General features: G+C 36.6%; 1 protein-coding gene across 23 annotated transcripts in view; it reads right to left on the bottom strand.

Annotated features, from left to right (window-relative positions):
- RBFOX1 (RNA binding fox-1 homolog 1) overlaps positions 1 to 17,432 on the bottom strand; it is a 1,115,790-nt gene that overhangs the window by 686,377 nt on the left and 411,981 nt on the right. Inside the window, exon 1 of one of the 23 annotated variants that reach the window (XM_065030757.1) lies at positions 10,946 to 10,994. The exons of 21 other annotated variants lie outside the window; for them this stretch is intronic. The gene's annotated coding sequence lies outside the window, so the exon portion shown is untranslated. Of the gene's footprint in view, positions 1 to 10,945; positions 10,995 to 17,432 lie in introns of those variants that run through there. One more of the 23 variants, XM_065030763.1, reaches the window with a different exon arrangement.

Genomic DNA, 17,432 nt, shown 5'->3' with positions numbered 1-17,432 from the left:
GCCCTCAAATAGAAATGCAAGTGTGTCCCAAAACCACCCCTATACACATCATCTCCCCCTGGCTTGCAGATTTACCAGTTTGGTCAGTAAGTAAACTAAATGTGTCATACATCTTGATGATAAAAGAAGTTGAAATAATTGTGCAAACTGAAATAAACAGGACAAAGCCAAGGTGTAAAAACACTTACTAAGGAAGCTAAGACCAGCACCATGTAAAGACACACAGAAGTACTCATGATTTTGCACTGCAAATACTCTCCAGCAGCTATACCTATATATACCTATATAGCTATTGTATGCACATCAGTGCCTGTTGGCTCAGATCCTAAAGTGATCCAGCTACATTTGGCCTGTGGAAGAACACTTTTGTAACCCTGGAAGAGACTCCAGAATTAGAAGCATTGCATACAAAATGTAATTTCCTTTTAATTTCCACATTATGTATTTACAATGTCAGAAGATATATTAGTTTCTCAGCAAACGATGGAACTACCATTTTTTTCTGCACTAGCAGGTAGAAAATGACATTACCTGTGCATACATAGGCATGTGCACACACATACGTACATATAGAGGCATATATGTATACATACATGACCATACACACAAAGACCCCTAAATAAATTTGTAAATGCAGACACTGGGACAGAGCTGCCCCCCTACCTGAAGAAACAGTTACTGTGAAAGCTTCAGCAACATTGTTGACTCTTCTTTACAAAACCTTTCAGTACTAGGACAGAATTTAACACAGAGTTATTATTCTACAATAAATCTCTTTAGTTAAACAAAACAAGACACACACACACACACCACGCAACCAACACAAATACAACAAGAAAACAAATAAAAAGGAAACCACAACAGAAAAATGCAGAAGAAAAAAAAAAAATAATAAGTTTGCATTAAATATATAACCTGAAAATGATGTTACACAAACAATAACTACATTAAACATAAGAACATGTGCAGGTAAACACCTTGATTGAAGTGTTCATTTAATATAGTTTAACTGTCTGAAAAACTCTGCTTACTTGATTAGATTGTTTGCATTTTGATTTATTGCTTCAAGATCAGTATTCATTAAGCCACTTAATATAATGGCACTCTTACAGCTGCTACCCTATTAAATGTAATCATTTTTTCCCATTCCTGTTTGTAGCACAGTCTACTCTTACATTAAAAGCAGTCTGGAGTCATTTATTAATCACAACCCTTCTTTCCATGTGTAAGTATCTTCAGACACAATTCATGTTGGTTAGGCTTGATTTCATACACAGGAATTGTACTTCATCTCATAAATTCAAATTGTTTGTAGTCTTATGTACTATCAGGAACACTCTGAGGTGACTACACAGGTAGCTGATTCATATTTACAATCTTTGACCAAAAGTTCCAAAATGACATTCTGAGTAGTGTTTTAACTCTGTATTTTTGGCTCCTAAATAAGAGTCTTAGTTTTCAGAGCTTCTCTTAACCCTCAAAATGTACTGAAATGAATGTAATCGCCCTGAAACCTTAATAGAAATAAAATTTTTAAAATCAGAATTGCAAATACAGCACTTCATCTTTCAGTATCTGGATGCCAAACCGCTGGACACAGACTAAATACCTTGTTTAATGGTTTTGGCTGATACATTTGACACTTATCCTTTGCCCATTACCAAGAAGCACAAAATAATCCTGGCCAAAAGATATTATAATGCTAGAAAAGCCACAGTATATACGTATATGTATTTTTTTTTATACTTATTTAAACTTTATACTTTCTTACTGGCTTTCCACAGATCATAATGTTAAACACACAAAATACAATACAAACTAATTTCAGTAAATTACTGGGAAACCCTTGTTTTGTGGCATGGACCATGTCAGCAATACTGACTGCACTGCATCAAAACACAGCTGCACTACTTGAAAATTTATGTGGGAAAAATATATTATCTTTTAGATGCACTAAATGCAATTAATACCTGTTAATTCAATGGGACCAATTATCAGCTTTTCCCAATATTAGTCACCACACAAGTGAACAGTGCTAATTTTCTGTTGTAGAGAGCCAAGCTGCAATTGACATTCAAGCAATCTTAAAGGATTTAGTTTCATTTTCATAATTATTCAAGTTAAGCATGGTTGAGGAAAAACACTTTTTGCTATAGTCTATATCAATAAACTAGTAATGCAAAAATATTCAATGGCATTCGTTAAATCCCAGTCACAAAAGCATCCAATAGGATTTTCTCATGCAAAGATCGCTTTCTTGTTGCTGGATAATGCCGACTAATATAGTGATATGTCTAAGAATAAAAACCCACAAGCTTTGCTATGCTACTTCACTGGTATAACGCAACACTATTGCAAATTACTTCCATGGACTCAAATTTTAGAGGATCTGTTTGTAATAACATTATGGTCACTCAGAAAAGTAGCACTTCCACTTCTAGACTGCACTGTGCTGTCTGCTAAGAGATCATGCATCCCATCACAACCCCTTTGCTACTGAAAACCAGGAACTCCTATTAGCAACTATTTATATACCTAACTTTATATATTCCTAGTCCTACTTCTCTCTGTGATTTCTATCCAAGATCATTACAGTCAATGGGAAAACTTCCATGGCCTCCAAGGGATTTCATCCATTCATCTTCCTGTTCTGCCAGGAAATGCTGATGTTTAAAGGAAACATGTTCCTTGTTCTGCTTAGCTTCATTAAAATTACTGTGGCAGAAGTACTTCAAAGACACAGGTTCTTAAAGAACTGAAGAAGCTTGAAAAGTTTTCCTAGTAATACATTAAAAAATATACAGTTTTAGTTTAATAACACTTCAGCAAAGTTGTGATAAGGTAGAGAAGGTAATAAGAGAATGTGGTCAGAGAAGCTCCAGTTCCCATTCAGCACTTTAAAGACCAAGTAGAGAATGTAATACTGAATTCATAATTAATTTCAACTACACAAAAATATAATCAAAACAATAATAAACGTTCAGCCTTGACCCACTGAAAGAAGACAACCTATAGATGTCACCTTATAGCTAAACTCACTTTTTAGCCTCGACTCAAACTGGAGAGGGGGGAAAAAAGAAAAAATATTAAAGCCATACATTAAGGCCAGAAAGCAACTTAGTTCTTCTGCAGCCTCTTTAATATATGTCTGCTGTAAGACTTACGAAATAACCTTGTATTATTTTATTATCAAATCCGTTTTATTTGAACAATTACACAGTGACCAAAAGCAAGAAGCACCTGGGATAAGCAACAGCAAGTAATATTTTTATTTCACCTTAAACAGTTCCCATACTGCTAAAATACTGTGAGCAATTTTAAAACCAGGCATCCAGAAAAACAGTTAATTTTGTTCTCCTTAAATTAGTACTTAATACAAGATAAAAACGTCTGGAAAAGGGCAGAGGCCTCTGTCCAGGAAGAATGAACAGCTTTGGACCAGCAGGGACAGGACACGCAGGATGCAAACCCAACAAAAGAGCTCAAGAAACAGCCCATGAGCATGACATCGTGATCACAAATTGAATGACATGAGTAATGTCTCACCGTTTTATTCCCTGAAGTGTAACTTTTGTCATTAGTAACTTTTTTTAGTAACCCTTTAGTCATTTTACTTCCATTTTTCTTAAAATCAGCTCCCTTGGATTTCTTTTAAAACTGTTTTGATGAACAGTCATTAGCAAATATTTGTATGAATAACACCCTCATTTATGCAAACCTCACAGATTTTCATTCTGCACACATTCTGCATGACACCCAAAACATTCATTTCATCTGGATTATCTTCTAGCAATGATGGCAGCAAATGATACCAGAGTCTCTGAGGGATTTAGGGACACGGCATGATCCTCTACCTCTAATAAATTCCAGAGTCCTGGCAGTTTTGGGATCGATGCTACTGAAGCATCATAAGCTCCTGTCACTTCTTGCAGACATTCTAACAGTGGAGCTGCAGTTCACTGACTCCCTTTATCCATCCTACTTTTCTTTATTAAGGATAGCCAATCGTCTGGTATGAGATTTCTGAGGCACATCAAGAATGGAAAGGTCTGATCCAAGGAGTGGGTACTAATTAGCCCAAGGGCAACATCACCAAAGGGCCCTACAAAAGGTTGGAATAATTTTCCTTAATCGTTGAAAAGCAGAATTGAATGAAATAAGGACATATCTGGTCATCTGCTGAGGTTGAAGGGAAGAAAAATTAAAGCACTAGAAGGAGGTTGCAAAGGGAAATGCTATAGCCCATTAAAATATAGGCAATGCATAGAATTAAGTGTTCTAAAAAAGGTGGTTTAAGTATTCATTACAAAAGTTTGCAAATTTTTATTTACAGTCTTTGAACATGCAATTGATACACAGATCCCACCTGACAAATGCGTATTGAATGGAACTAATGCAAGGGGATAAAGAACTAAAACTACCTGTTAAAAACCTTCATTTCTGCTTGTCTAAAACTTGTTCACATAGCAATTTTAAATTATACCATGTCTTTGAGATTTTATAGAGTGAGCCTGGAAAAATGTTACAGTTTTTTACTACTGCAGAAAAAAAAAAAAAAAATAAAAAAAAAATTACACCATATCACATTTTTCTCATTTACCTCCACTGAAATCATAAGCTGCATTTTTGGTTTTATTTACAAAAGAAGATTCATGCCCTATCCTTTAAGAGCACTACTTGCTCCCTGAGCGAAATAGTAAAACCAGCTATCCCAGGGACCATCACTAGCGACCCAGACCTGTCCTATCCAGCACAGCAACGCTTTCTAAGTGGCTGCTTGAGACACACCCACATGCCCGCACACACAGACACATGCATTCTTTCTTTCTCTCCTCCTCCTACTTCATATTACACAAAGATAACACCAAGAAGCATAAAGGCTTCTCCATCCCCAGGCAGCCATCCTCTGAGAACAATAGGCTGAAATATTCCATTCACATTTGGAGCCATTATTCAAAGGAAACAAGACATTTCTTTTATAATCCAGAACAGACATCACTTCTTCACTGAACCATTTTTCCTATCTCAACTCTAATTCCACAAACGAGCCTTTTAAATCCGCCAGGTGACCCCATAGTCTGTCACAAGGTCTCCCCTGGGCAGCACTGGGAACAATCCACACAGCAATTCTGGTTTCTGAGGAAATGAACAAAAAAATTTGTGTGCAATTTTTGTATTACTGTTTCAAATTATTCTGCAGTCCATGCGAAATGACTGCTTTGGTCCTCAGTAAATGCTTATTTAAAAAAAAAATAAATATATATATATATATATATATATATCAGCTTTATTAGTCTGGGATATGGAATACTGTGCTGAACATAACAAAATAGCTTTGATATAATGAACTATATTATTTCCAACCTCAATCTAGCATGAAAAGAATGATAATATCTTTTCTGTATGTTTTGTGAGGGTAGTTGCCTGGTCAGCATCTAAGCTTTGATTTTTAGCACATTCTTCAGAACATATTGCAACTCTGCCTTCTTTCACCTAAGCTTTGAATTCCTGCAGTTACAGACTGAAGAAATCTTCCCTTAGTGACCAGAAATAGACTTAATTTCTGTATTCAGTATTTAGCTGTTCCTATTATCCATCTCTTTCCTAAAGAAGACTCCCACATATTATACTTGATCACCAATTTTTCTTTGATATTATTTGGGAATTAACAAAGCTATGGGAGCACTGGATAAAGCATGACACCATTAGGGGACTGCAGCCATAGCTGTGTCAAATTCAAGAAGTAATCAAGGCCTATATTCTTCCTTTGAACACAAAAAGACATCAGTGCCATAAGTGTAATGAAAAGAGATGATTTTTGTTCCAGTAAAGCCTATTTTTGAAGTTTTTCTACCACCTCCTCGTCCATTTCCCTAAGCTAGTAAGGTTCTTTTCCTTCATGCTGCACAAATCAGAGCAGTCTCAGAAAGCTCCCAAATGAGACTCTGGGTATAAAATGTTATCCCAACATTTTCAGCTGTGAATTTCAACATCCTCATATTTCTTCTCAGACATCCACCAGGTACTGAGTACAAACACGTACTGCTTTTACTGGCATAGTCTCAGCAACCTTCGGAGTTCAGAACTTCTTAATTTCCTAACACCCTGCACCCATAAAAACATGCCAGCTACTCCTGCCATTAGGCCCCCCCATCTCAGCTTCCAGTATTTCCAACACTCAATTTTCTCAATTTCAGTCTTTACAGACCTGAAAACTACTTTCTTTTAAAGTATCTGGCGTTAAAGAACTATGAAAAAGACATATATAACTATTTTATATTATTAGTAGTATTGAGAATATGTTTGATGTGTTTACAAGAAAAAAAAATACCTCAGAGCTCCTCCTCCTTTTAAAAAATTTATCAAGGCAAATAATCCCAACATGCCACATATCTCAGGTGGTCTTAATATGAAGCTGAGGACAGTTTTTACTTCAGTACTATGTTCCTGTTGGCTAGTGAATTGGGACTGGGCCATAGACTAAAAGGAAAAAAAGAATCAGAACACTGAGGCTTTTTATAAAACCAACATTGTTTCTATCACATAGATTCTGTTTCTAGATCTTCGAGAACCCACAGAAACACAGAATTACATCCTTGGCATTCTCCTACTATTCACAAAATGGATGTGTAGGCATTGCCTCCCCAGCCAACAAGATAAATGAACAGTTCCAATTTTAATATTTATAAATCTTTAAACACGCTCTTAAGCCATATTTAAAATGAACTTCTGACTAAGCCATTCCTATTAAACATGTCACTTTTACAGAGCTTCCGAAAACCAAGAAAAAATAATCTTTGAACTATCAGACAAACAAGGAGTGTGGAAATATCCAGTAAAACTTACATTAAGGAAATTATTTGTAAATATTGTTCATACTTCATTCTTTTACCAACAGCTGTGTGTGACTTCAGGGAGGTACCACAGTGCTGCTGTGCTCTTCCCGTTCTCCGTTCTCAGACTGTAAGCACTTTAGGGCAGGGAGTTAACTTATATTCTCAGAGTCTCTATCTGAAAGCCTGAACCTGGAAGATTTTGAACAGTTTTGAAAGAGAACTCATAATGGTCTATCACTTCAAGCAAAAAATCTCAAATTAGGCCCAGCAGTTTAGTCTCAGATCAATCATTACATTGTCAAGCAACCTTGGCTGCATCACTTAATAGCTATACACTTTTCTTTCCACATATAAAATAGGAGCAACAGATAGTCCTTTACATAACACCAAAATTGGGAGGCGCAGCTCCTTAAAGCCTGCAAAGTGCCCAAGATTGCTAAATTGTAGAATCCACATGAAATGCAAACAGAAATTAACTCCCCCAGAGACGTGCTGGCAAAAATGAGGATTGTGTTCCACTTCAGCACTCCAGGAGGCTCTCCGATAGTTTACAGCAAATTGACAAATCAACAAGAACACCCAATGTTCTAAGTCAAACAATTACTGTGAGAAATCAACAAAATGTGGATTACCCTCTAATCCAACCTGTCCAAAACTCACTCAATTGACCCCCCCAAGCATCACTGGCAAAGGAACAGTGACTCTCAAAGAGTAAAGGTCTGAGGCCACAAGACAAAGGAATTGTCAGTAGAAAGTACATTAAAAAGGAAACCCCTTACAAGTCAGGTCACAGGGGAGTGTGTGTGGAGGAACAACAAGGAAAAACAAACAGACAAACAAACAAACCAACAATAAAACCAAACACACAAACAAAGGACTGAAAAGTCTTCATGGTTTCCACCCCCAAGTGAACAGAGGCTCATCCAAAAGGGTGTGCATTTCCCAGGGACATGTCCATACAGTCCTATCAGTTCTAAATCAAGCTAAGGTTTTGAGTTGGTTGGGGGGGCTTTTTGGTTTTTGTTTTGGTGTTTTTGGAGGCTTGGTTTGGTTTTGTCCCTGCAAAAGTGTTGTTACACTCTAAGCATGACCACAGCCCCTTAACTCCCACAACCAGGGTTAATTCATTATGACAACAGAGACAAGTCTCTGAGAGTGAGGAAAAACCTCTTCCCCAGAAGTACCAGGGCTGGCAATCTACACATCAATCAGCTGGGGCTTCAGCCATTTTTTTCCGCCCATCTTCTAAAACTCTAGGTCTTGGGTTTCTCTGTCGAAACACAGAAATGGAGACGCTGCACAGCACTAGCTTGGCATGTCTCATTGGAGAAATGCAGCTATTCCAGGTCTCCTTTACAGTGACAAGTGATCTTTCAGCTGCACACCAAGCATAAAGCAATAATACCCGTAGAAAAAAAAAAAAAAAAAAAAAACAAACACCCAGAAAACACCACTGTGCTGCTCACTGTTTAGCCATGAAGCACATTTCAAAACCTTTGCACACATATTGTATAAAAAGTAGGTGTTTCTGATTTTGGTGTTCAAGTTAAGCTACACTATTTGTCCTAAAATCTGTAATTATTTGTACATTTTAATTGTGGCAGACATTTCATTTATTTTGACATTTTTGTTTGTTAATTCAGTTGGGTAAGTTGCCTCTAGTTTTACACAATGGTGCTCAACAACAGGAATACTGTGTCAGCAACTCCTTGCTACATTTACATGTCCACTCACGCATGGCTACAGACATAAAACTTCCATAAAGAAATACATTTTCAAGGTGACTTTCTTTAAACAGTTCAATTCAAAGATAGTGATTTTTGCTTTCTGGCACTTATTTTAAGATAATATTCATTTTGTATGAATAAGTCTGTAAAATGAAAAAAAAAAAAAAAAGGACACTACTGCCTTTAGAAAAAATAATTGGGAAATAAGAGGAAAGGCAGTTACATATTTTCTATATTCCTCTACAGATTGTGTCATAGGAAATTGGGTCTTCAACTCAACAAAATCTTGAGGTCAGACTTGGGCTCAGTTCAGCAAAGCCAAGTCATTCATGCAGAGACAGAGAATTTTTAAGGTTGTCATCTTTGTTCACTACCTTCATCTGTCTACTCGTGTTTGAAGGAGGTTTCCTATACATAGAACAGAAGAGTTCAGAGCACACATCACAGCAGTTACTACAGAATTTTGTCCTGTGACTTATGGTGGCACCTTGTCAGAGAACTGTCAATAAACAGAGCTATAGGTCATTGTAGCAGAAGTATATAAGCCTTGGAAGCAAATATATATCTGCAGCTGGGCAATGATAATGTAATATTTTTATTTCCAAAACAAAGCTAGTACAAGTTTAGTCCTTCTAGACAAATGCAGGAAATCTACAGCTTAACCTTCTCAAATGCCTGCAAAAGTCATAGGAGGGAGCAAAATAAACAAATTTACAACAAGCCAAAAGATGGTTTTGAAATAAGATGAAAGAGGACATTCTGTTGAATTAGATTCTTTCTTTTCTTTATAGAGAGACCAATATACAGAACACAATATACATGCTATGATGTAATATGAATTATACGCATGCTTACATTAAAGGAGGTAATGCTAAAAATGGCAAAACACAATTCAGCTGAAAAGATGGGATTAAAATGAATTTGTTAGCTTATGCATCCACTGCAGAATTTGCTTTTTTGGTAAATTTGTTTGAATAGAGACGTTAATAAAAAAAAAAAAAAAAAAGAGGAGGTTTGTGTGCTTGGGGGTAGCGAACTTTTTCTCAACCTTTATGAATGTTGTTTGGAAAGCATATTAGCACTCCAGGTATATTTATTGTTGCTTGAGTGCACAGCTTTCTTCTCATTTCAAGAAACACTTCCTAGATTCAGTAAGTGGATGCGTAGGTACTTCTGAAAATATCCTCAAATAGGAATGAAATTTCAAGAACTTCAGGCTTTTGAGGAAAACTTTGAACTATTGCACTAAGATGAGATGGGAAAGGCATACAGTGACATCTACATTATACACACATACTTATATCATGCATAAATAAAAATGCAAGTATATCTACATATTTACATTTAGTGCATATATATCGCAGGACATATTAGTATTTATTCAATGATAAAAAAATGTATTGATGATAAATTATGGTTGCTAGACAAAGTAGAGAATTAAAGAGCCACAGACACGTAATTGTTAAAAGTAACATTCATAGTAAGTCTTACTTTAGTACCAGATAAACCACAGGAAACCATTATCTCCAAGGAACTAATGCCATAGAAAAGTCTATGAAAATGGTGCAGGGTTTACACGTGGAAACAAGTCAAATTAAATTTTAAATTGTAAGACAATGTTCTTCGATACATGAGAACCACATTTGAGAGATCTCTCTAAAGCCAACAACTCCTTCCCCTTTCTGGTATCACCCATGTCGTTAAACATAGTTACGAATCCCACATGTTACTGAAAACCAGCTCCGCTCCACACAAACACTGGTGTAACATTTTATATTTTAATCATGTAAATATCGTGAAGATACAAGTTTTGCTAGCAGTTCCCCTTCTTCTAGTTCTACTGTAGGCAGTGTTAGAGCAAATTTCCCTCATCTATTGAAATTCCTTTTTTTTCTATTTAAAAGACTAGGGAGACAACTGACTTCCAAGGAGTATAGATCTAAACTAGAATTTTTTGCACTTTTAGTTGCATTAAAAATACATGCAGGTTCCATATACAGTTGTTCCTGTCTGAATTAAACTTCAGAGGAAAAGTCCACATGGTCATTGTTCTGTGTGCCTCAAGAAGAGAGCACCAACGAACATAAAGAAAAGTGATGGTAATGAGAGAGATTAATCCATTAGAAACAATTATACAGCACATCCTTTTTTTTAGCATGTGTAGCCCTCTAAAAACTATGCAGAGAAAAGACCTCTGCTTATCAGAGTACTATCATAATCATGCCAAAAAAACTAACTGCTAAGAAATAAATATACTGTTGTAACCTAACTTTCATCTTCACTTTATGGATATTTTTCTTCTTCCCTCCCCCATTCGCCAAAAAAATATATATATATATTTAAAAAAAAAAAAAAAAAAAAGAAATCAATCAGCATACTCACAGATTTTCATGAGAGTCAGATTTTCAGATTTCAGAGGGTTCAGATCTCATTTTGGCACCCAAATGAGAGCCAGACTTTCACAAGAGCTCTGTGCCTTGCAGAACAGGAACTGTTGGGAGTTGAGCTATTTTGAAAATCTAGCAGCTGCTGTGTAGGCTGAGAATAAGAAATTCTGGTCCTGCGCTCTTTAAAAGCCCGGCCTTATCTAACTTTCTGAACAGCACTGTAAGCAAGAATCCCAAATCTAAGAAATTACTGATTCTCCTACAACATCCTTTGCCCTACTGAAAACTTACACTTTTAGTGCATTTCAAGAACTCTGAATTATTATGACCCATGTGCAGACCACTGGGCATCTCTGTGCTTCCAGGTGCAGCTCTGACCTTTTACACATACCATTCTTTGGGGCAAAAAGGTTATTTTTCTATTCCTGGTTTAACAGTAAATTCATCTCATTATTGGTACTATTAGAATTTTAAAGCAAAATAATGCTTAGCATTTGACTGGGGAGACTCACAGTGTTAGGCTAATGAATGCCACTGGTCACTGCCCGTCACCTGTCCCTCGCAGGGCACAACTTTAACAGGCTGCAAAAAAATAGAGGCATTATCTCTGAATACCTTTGGCTCATTTAGAGCACACTCTCACCCTCAAATTATGACCTTTTAGAATTTTAAAAACATAATTACTAGTAATCATTAATATAATGTTACCTTCCTGAAAAGTGATAACCTCAGAGTAATCTCAGGTGAAGAAAAACAGTCCAGAAGTCAAAGAGATTGATCAGTGCAGATGCTCTCAGATTGCAGCTGTAGTTATTTTGTTTAAGTAGCACATTAGTCATATCAAGTATGTGTCCTGGTTTTGTTAAAAACAAGTTTCTCTTTTAGCCATTTGCCTGTCAGCTAAAGCCTTCATATTAACGGCATCTTCCTGGAGAACCAGACACATGTTTTGGTAAACCTAGCAATGGAATGCAAACTTATTGATAAGCATGGATGGACATCTCGTGAGAGGGGCAACGAGAAACCGGTGACCAAGAAACTGACCAACTGTGTATAACATTCCATTCACGTGAATACTTCATATAAAAGTGGGAGATCACGAGGATCTCGTCCCTTTTGCCTTTTCCCTTCTGCTTATGGCCGACATTAGGAAAGGACCTTGCTAGTCGTCCCTGCGAACTGAGGCCAAGTGAGAGCCTGAATCCAGCTCCGGTTGGCTGCAGAGTCCAGTCCAGGACTTTGGTTGCTGGCTCTGCAGTTGCTGAGACTTTCAAGATTGGTTTTGTATATTTTGTATTATTTTCTCTATTCTTATTAGTAGCATTAGTAAAACATTGTTAATTTTTCCAACTCTCTTCTCTCTGTCCTTCTTTCCCTCCTGATCACCTGTCCTGAGTGGGAAGGGGGGAGAGGGAGGGGCAAAAAAGGGGGAAGTGGAGGGGGAGGAGGTTAACAATACATCTGCCAGGGTTTTTGTTGTCACCCCGCAATCTAAACCCTCGACAGTATGATATGCAGGTACTAATTTTTCTTCTGAAATACTCAGTTTTCAGAATTTCTTTGTATAGTGAGAATGGCAATGTCTATCATAAACTTCCATTGCGTTGCCATTTTGGCTGCAGAATCAACTTAAGGTTTTTGTTTGTTTGTTTGTTTGGGGTTGTTTTGTTTTGTTCCCCCCCCCAACCCTTTCTTTGGGGGGGGTGGGGGGGGCAAAAAGCTTGTTTTCCAAACATATTTTGTAATGGATAATTACACTATCACAAATGATCACAGAAATCCTTTGATACTTCGATAATTTTATCAAGTTCTCTTACAGTTTTCTGTACACTCCCATAAAAAACATTTTCTGAGATATGGAAGAGATAAAGCATCTTTTATGCAAAATAGTCCACCAATTTACATCATCTGCAAAAGGCCTTAACAAATTCATAATAATGGTTGGAAAAAGGTGATTATATTATGTAATGTAAGCCACCAAAAGGAGAGACAATCAGTATTCTTGTCATCGGAAGATGAAGTATTTTAAAGACATATAGGCAGAGACCTCTAAAGATGTATAATCAACGCTCTAAATATTTTTCAACAGTTATAGTCAAAAGAAACTCGGGTTTTCAGTTTTAGCCAACATTCCTAAATGTTTCATTTGGATTATACTGACACTACTGATTTTATAAATTCAAGCATTAAACTTTTGTTTATGCAATAGCCCTGTGGAAAAAAAAAAAAAAAACAAAAAAAAAAACAAACAAACAAAAAAAAAACAAAAAAAAAAACAAAAAAAACCTGAAGAGATATAAGATCTTGGTTTTAATCATGAACTGAAAAGTCCCTAAACAAATTATATTAGCAAAATTATCACCACCACTAGACAACTACATTCCTCGTGGTAATTTAAAATATCCCTTAAATTTAATTCTAGTTGTCACATAAATTATTATGTGCATTTTGTAATCATGTATCTCTAATCAACTTAAGATCCCAAATTGCATTAGTCTGGAAAGTTTCAAGCACTTAATTGTACACAGTCATGAACCAAACCCTTTGCAGAGACATAGAAATGTATTCAGTGCAATGTAATCACTGAAATACAGGCTACTCTTCCCGTACTCAGGCTATATGGAGTAATAACTATCCTTTAAATTCTAATCAAAGAAATTGTATACAAAGAGTTTGGAAGCACTCCTCCTCCAAACAAAACAGAAAACTAAAATTACCAGAGATCATGAAGATAAAAGCTATGTATTTTAGTTAGAAAAATATTATTTGAAATATAAATAACTTTTATTTTAATGATAATACACAAACAGTTACAGGTAAAGAAAGCAAAGTGGGCCGCTTGCCTTAGAAGCGGATATGTGAAGGCAAACAGCCACCAGCATTGCCCAACCAGCTGGAAACCCAGGGCACACGAGCACCAGTTCTTACAAAGAAATCTTGATAATCTGGTGCTTTACCCCAGTGAAAAGAGGCAGACCTGACAACCCATGTGTGAACCAAGCAAACCTCCCCCGGGTCTCTGGATAAAGCCCAGTATTTCAGCACCTTTGTGACAGCTCAGCCCCCGGCCATGGACCAGGTCTCTCGTGTAGTGACGTGGCTCCGGGTCTGCACCAGCTGCCAAACACACACCTGAGATAGAAACACAAATCCAGCAGGTGCCACCAAACAAACACCCCCCTCTATCCACAGCACCGCAGTGTTTGCTTTGGCTCTTTGTACCACTGCACAACTGCTTGCACACTCTAGGAAAGAGCTGACAGCACTGGAGTTCAAGTCAGAAGTGTCATTTATTAATTTGACATAACTTTTTTCCTTCTTTTCAGTTGCCAATTAGTTTTGAGATATAACCAGACTTTTAATACCAAATTACAAGAGAGCTATGTAAGTGACATACTCAAAAGCACAGACCTTCTCTTCTCTTTTAGGTAAAATTAAGCTAATCTGCTTTGACAGAAGAGGGCTCTCTGGAACCAGCTAGTGAGTCTCCCAAATACGAAGCAGTAACCCAAATGTCAATTACTTTTCCACCAGTAGACAAATTGCTGGCACACTAATGCAATTTAAGGACAATAATTAGATAACAGGACTACAGAGTGTACCAGGTGACAGAGCTTCTGAGATAATAGAATCTAGTGTCCTACTTCTTAAATATTAACATCATTCCATCTCAGTCAATTGGTTTATGGTAATTATAAAAGGGCAAAGTAAATTCTTTTTATTGCTAATAATATTGTGCTTCTCCAGCGTTAGCTTTGAAGGTTAGCAATTTAAGTGGTCAAAATTTGATTATATTTTTTTCTGGTTTATTTACTTTTTTTAATCTCTCCTCTTTGAAGCCTTTTTTATTATAGACATTTTAAGACGCTTGATTAAAAAACCTGAATCTCTTGAAATCTGAGTTGGCTGTGCTCAATACAAAGCAGCCAGTTTCATCACAACTCAAGTAATCTGTTTATTATAGCCACTCACAAATTCACAGACTTTCCCTACGAACATATTCTATTACAATTTCATTCACTATATGTCAGGTAATACAAGATGCCATGAAATATGTACAAGATATTTCAAAGTAGATGCAGACAACTGGGTCTCCCTAATTATTCCAGGCACAAAAAATATCTTGCTTTAGTCACAAGTACACAGATCACTAAACTCTTTACATCAGAAAATTATATTAGAATACTATTTTTCCTTTTATTTCATTAGTCAGCTCTGGAACACTGGATGGACAGTGAACTAATTCTCAGCAAAGTCTCTGTAATTCTGGGTACCAGCCTTCCTTTCATCCATAAAACTCATCTCCACTGACATACTGAAACATCCCTACCCTGATCAGAAAGACCAAATCTAGGACAGAAGAGTAATTCATACTGAATGATGTTCAGCTTCTCTACTGAGACTCCAAGAAGACAAAGTTTTTACTCTTTATTTGTTTAGGTTTTCAACTGTAATACAGACCATGAGAAATTGTGTATTCCAAAACACGCCTTTTCCCATCTTAAACAAAAGAAAAGCTTTAAGTGCTGTGTTAGAAACCAGCCCAATTAACTGACTTCCAGAAATTTTTGTGTCAGTCTCTGAAAGCCATGCTTGTATTCAATTATTAAAAACAAACAAAAAATAAACAACAATAACAAAAACCAGCTCTGTGAAATGCATAGTTTTCAATATTCTGAAGTGTTTGATAACAGACATCTGAAAAGATTCCAATAAATTGTACAATCTTGATCCTGGAGTCTACAGAATATCTATTTGGGAAATATTCAGCTTGAATATCATGACATACTCGTTTTCTATATGCAGTGGGTAGGGAAAGAAAAAAACATTGCAAAACTTTGAGGTAATTCTTTACTAGCATACGTAACTGAGTAGTAGTGTCCACGCATCGTTGCTGTACCTGGCAAAAAACAGACTCTAACAAATACTATTTTTCTTTCTCTAGAGTACCATTGCCTATGTGGCAGCAGATGAGAACACTAATTAACTCTCCTCACTGTAATTCATTACCTGACTGATAATGATAGTAGTATACAGGGCATTGCCTGCACTTTCAGTTAAGCCAAAACTCCAATGACCAAATACTGATAAGAAATAAATTACTACCTGATATGCCTATATAACCTCTACTCACAATTGCCTTATTTTTTCACGTGAATTTGCCTATATTAGGGAAAGCGATCAGTGGATATCTGAACATATTATCCTCACATAACCCCAGTATTTCTTTCTCACAGAAAAATTCTTGTTTATTTTGACTGGCAATGAATAATGATTTGCAAAACTAGCAGCCTAAATGCACGCACCTTTCTGCTGACTTGGGCATCTCTGACAAAGGGGCAATAGCACATGTAAGATCCTCAGCCAGAACAACCAAAATGCTAAAAAAAGCCCTTTGTCATTATCTTATGGCCCTGTGATAGAGCCATGACTTTGCCTGCCAGGGTCAAACTGAAATAAAGTCTCTTTGGAAATAAACTCCTTCATAAATAAGGGCTTAAAAGACACTGCTAAAACACACGTACAAAGAAGCGCACCATATCAAAGGCAGAGAAAAAAAATAAATCTGGATTTACTTTTCACTTCCTTAGCTACAATTAGAACTCACATTCGACTTAAAAAAAGATTAGGACTGGGATGTCTTCAGTACAGTTGGCAAATAAGAAGAAATCTTGGAGGTGAAATCTCAGCTCAGTTTCTCTGGAATTCACACCTCTCCTTAGCTGTATCTATTTTCTGTGCATCATCCAGTTCATCAGTACAAATCTTTGCTTCACAAAGTATCTTGAGAAAAACGTAGATAAAAGCAAGCAAACAAACTTGGGCATCGCACCAATATACAACACCTCTGCTATCAACAAAAGCTCTGGCACATGTACTGCATATGCTGTAACTGGGGACAAACACCCAGATCCAGTCTTCAAACTGCCTGCAAAAATGAACCACAACTGACACCTGAAAAACAGAGCCTTGCATGTCTACAACTATGGTGAACTCTACAGTCTATCAGCAAGTTTTGACAAACGCACCATTAAAATTCTTCAGAACTCTCTAAGCGGTCAAAATTCACATTATTTCCTGTGTCTATTTTGCCAAAGGCAGGAAAAAAGTGAACGTTAAAAAAAAAGCTTCCAAACTAGACCAAATATCAATTCCCATGCAAAATGAACAAAAAAGGTGAATGTAATCTGACAGAAAACCATCACTGGAGTTAGCTCTAAATCCTCCCTCCCAAACTATTGATCATCTCAAGAGATAACGATCCTCTCAACAGATAGCCCCTTCGTTTGTCTTCTTCTTTAAATTCCTAGTTTAGCCATCTTTGTCCAATGCTGTATATGAAATATGTGTTATAGTGGAAAGCTGAGCCCATCACCTGTTATAATGAGTGATAATGTTTCTTTAAAAGAATGCATCTGCTCTTCAATCCCAAATACATAGTCCACAACTCAACTCTCATGTGGTATTTTTTCCCCCACACC

The sequence above is a fragment of the Columba livia genome, chromosome 15 (genome assembly GCF_036013475.1).
Source record: "Columba livia isolate bColLiv1 breed racing homer chromosome 15, bColLiv1.pat.W.v2, whole genome shotgun sequence".
Taxonomy (NCBI): Eukaryota; Metazoa; Chordata; class Aves; order Columbiformes; family Columbidae; genus Columba; species Columba livia.
This window is presented reverse-complemented; position numbering and strand designations above follow the sequence as displayed.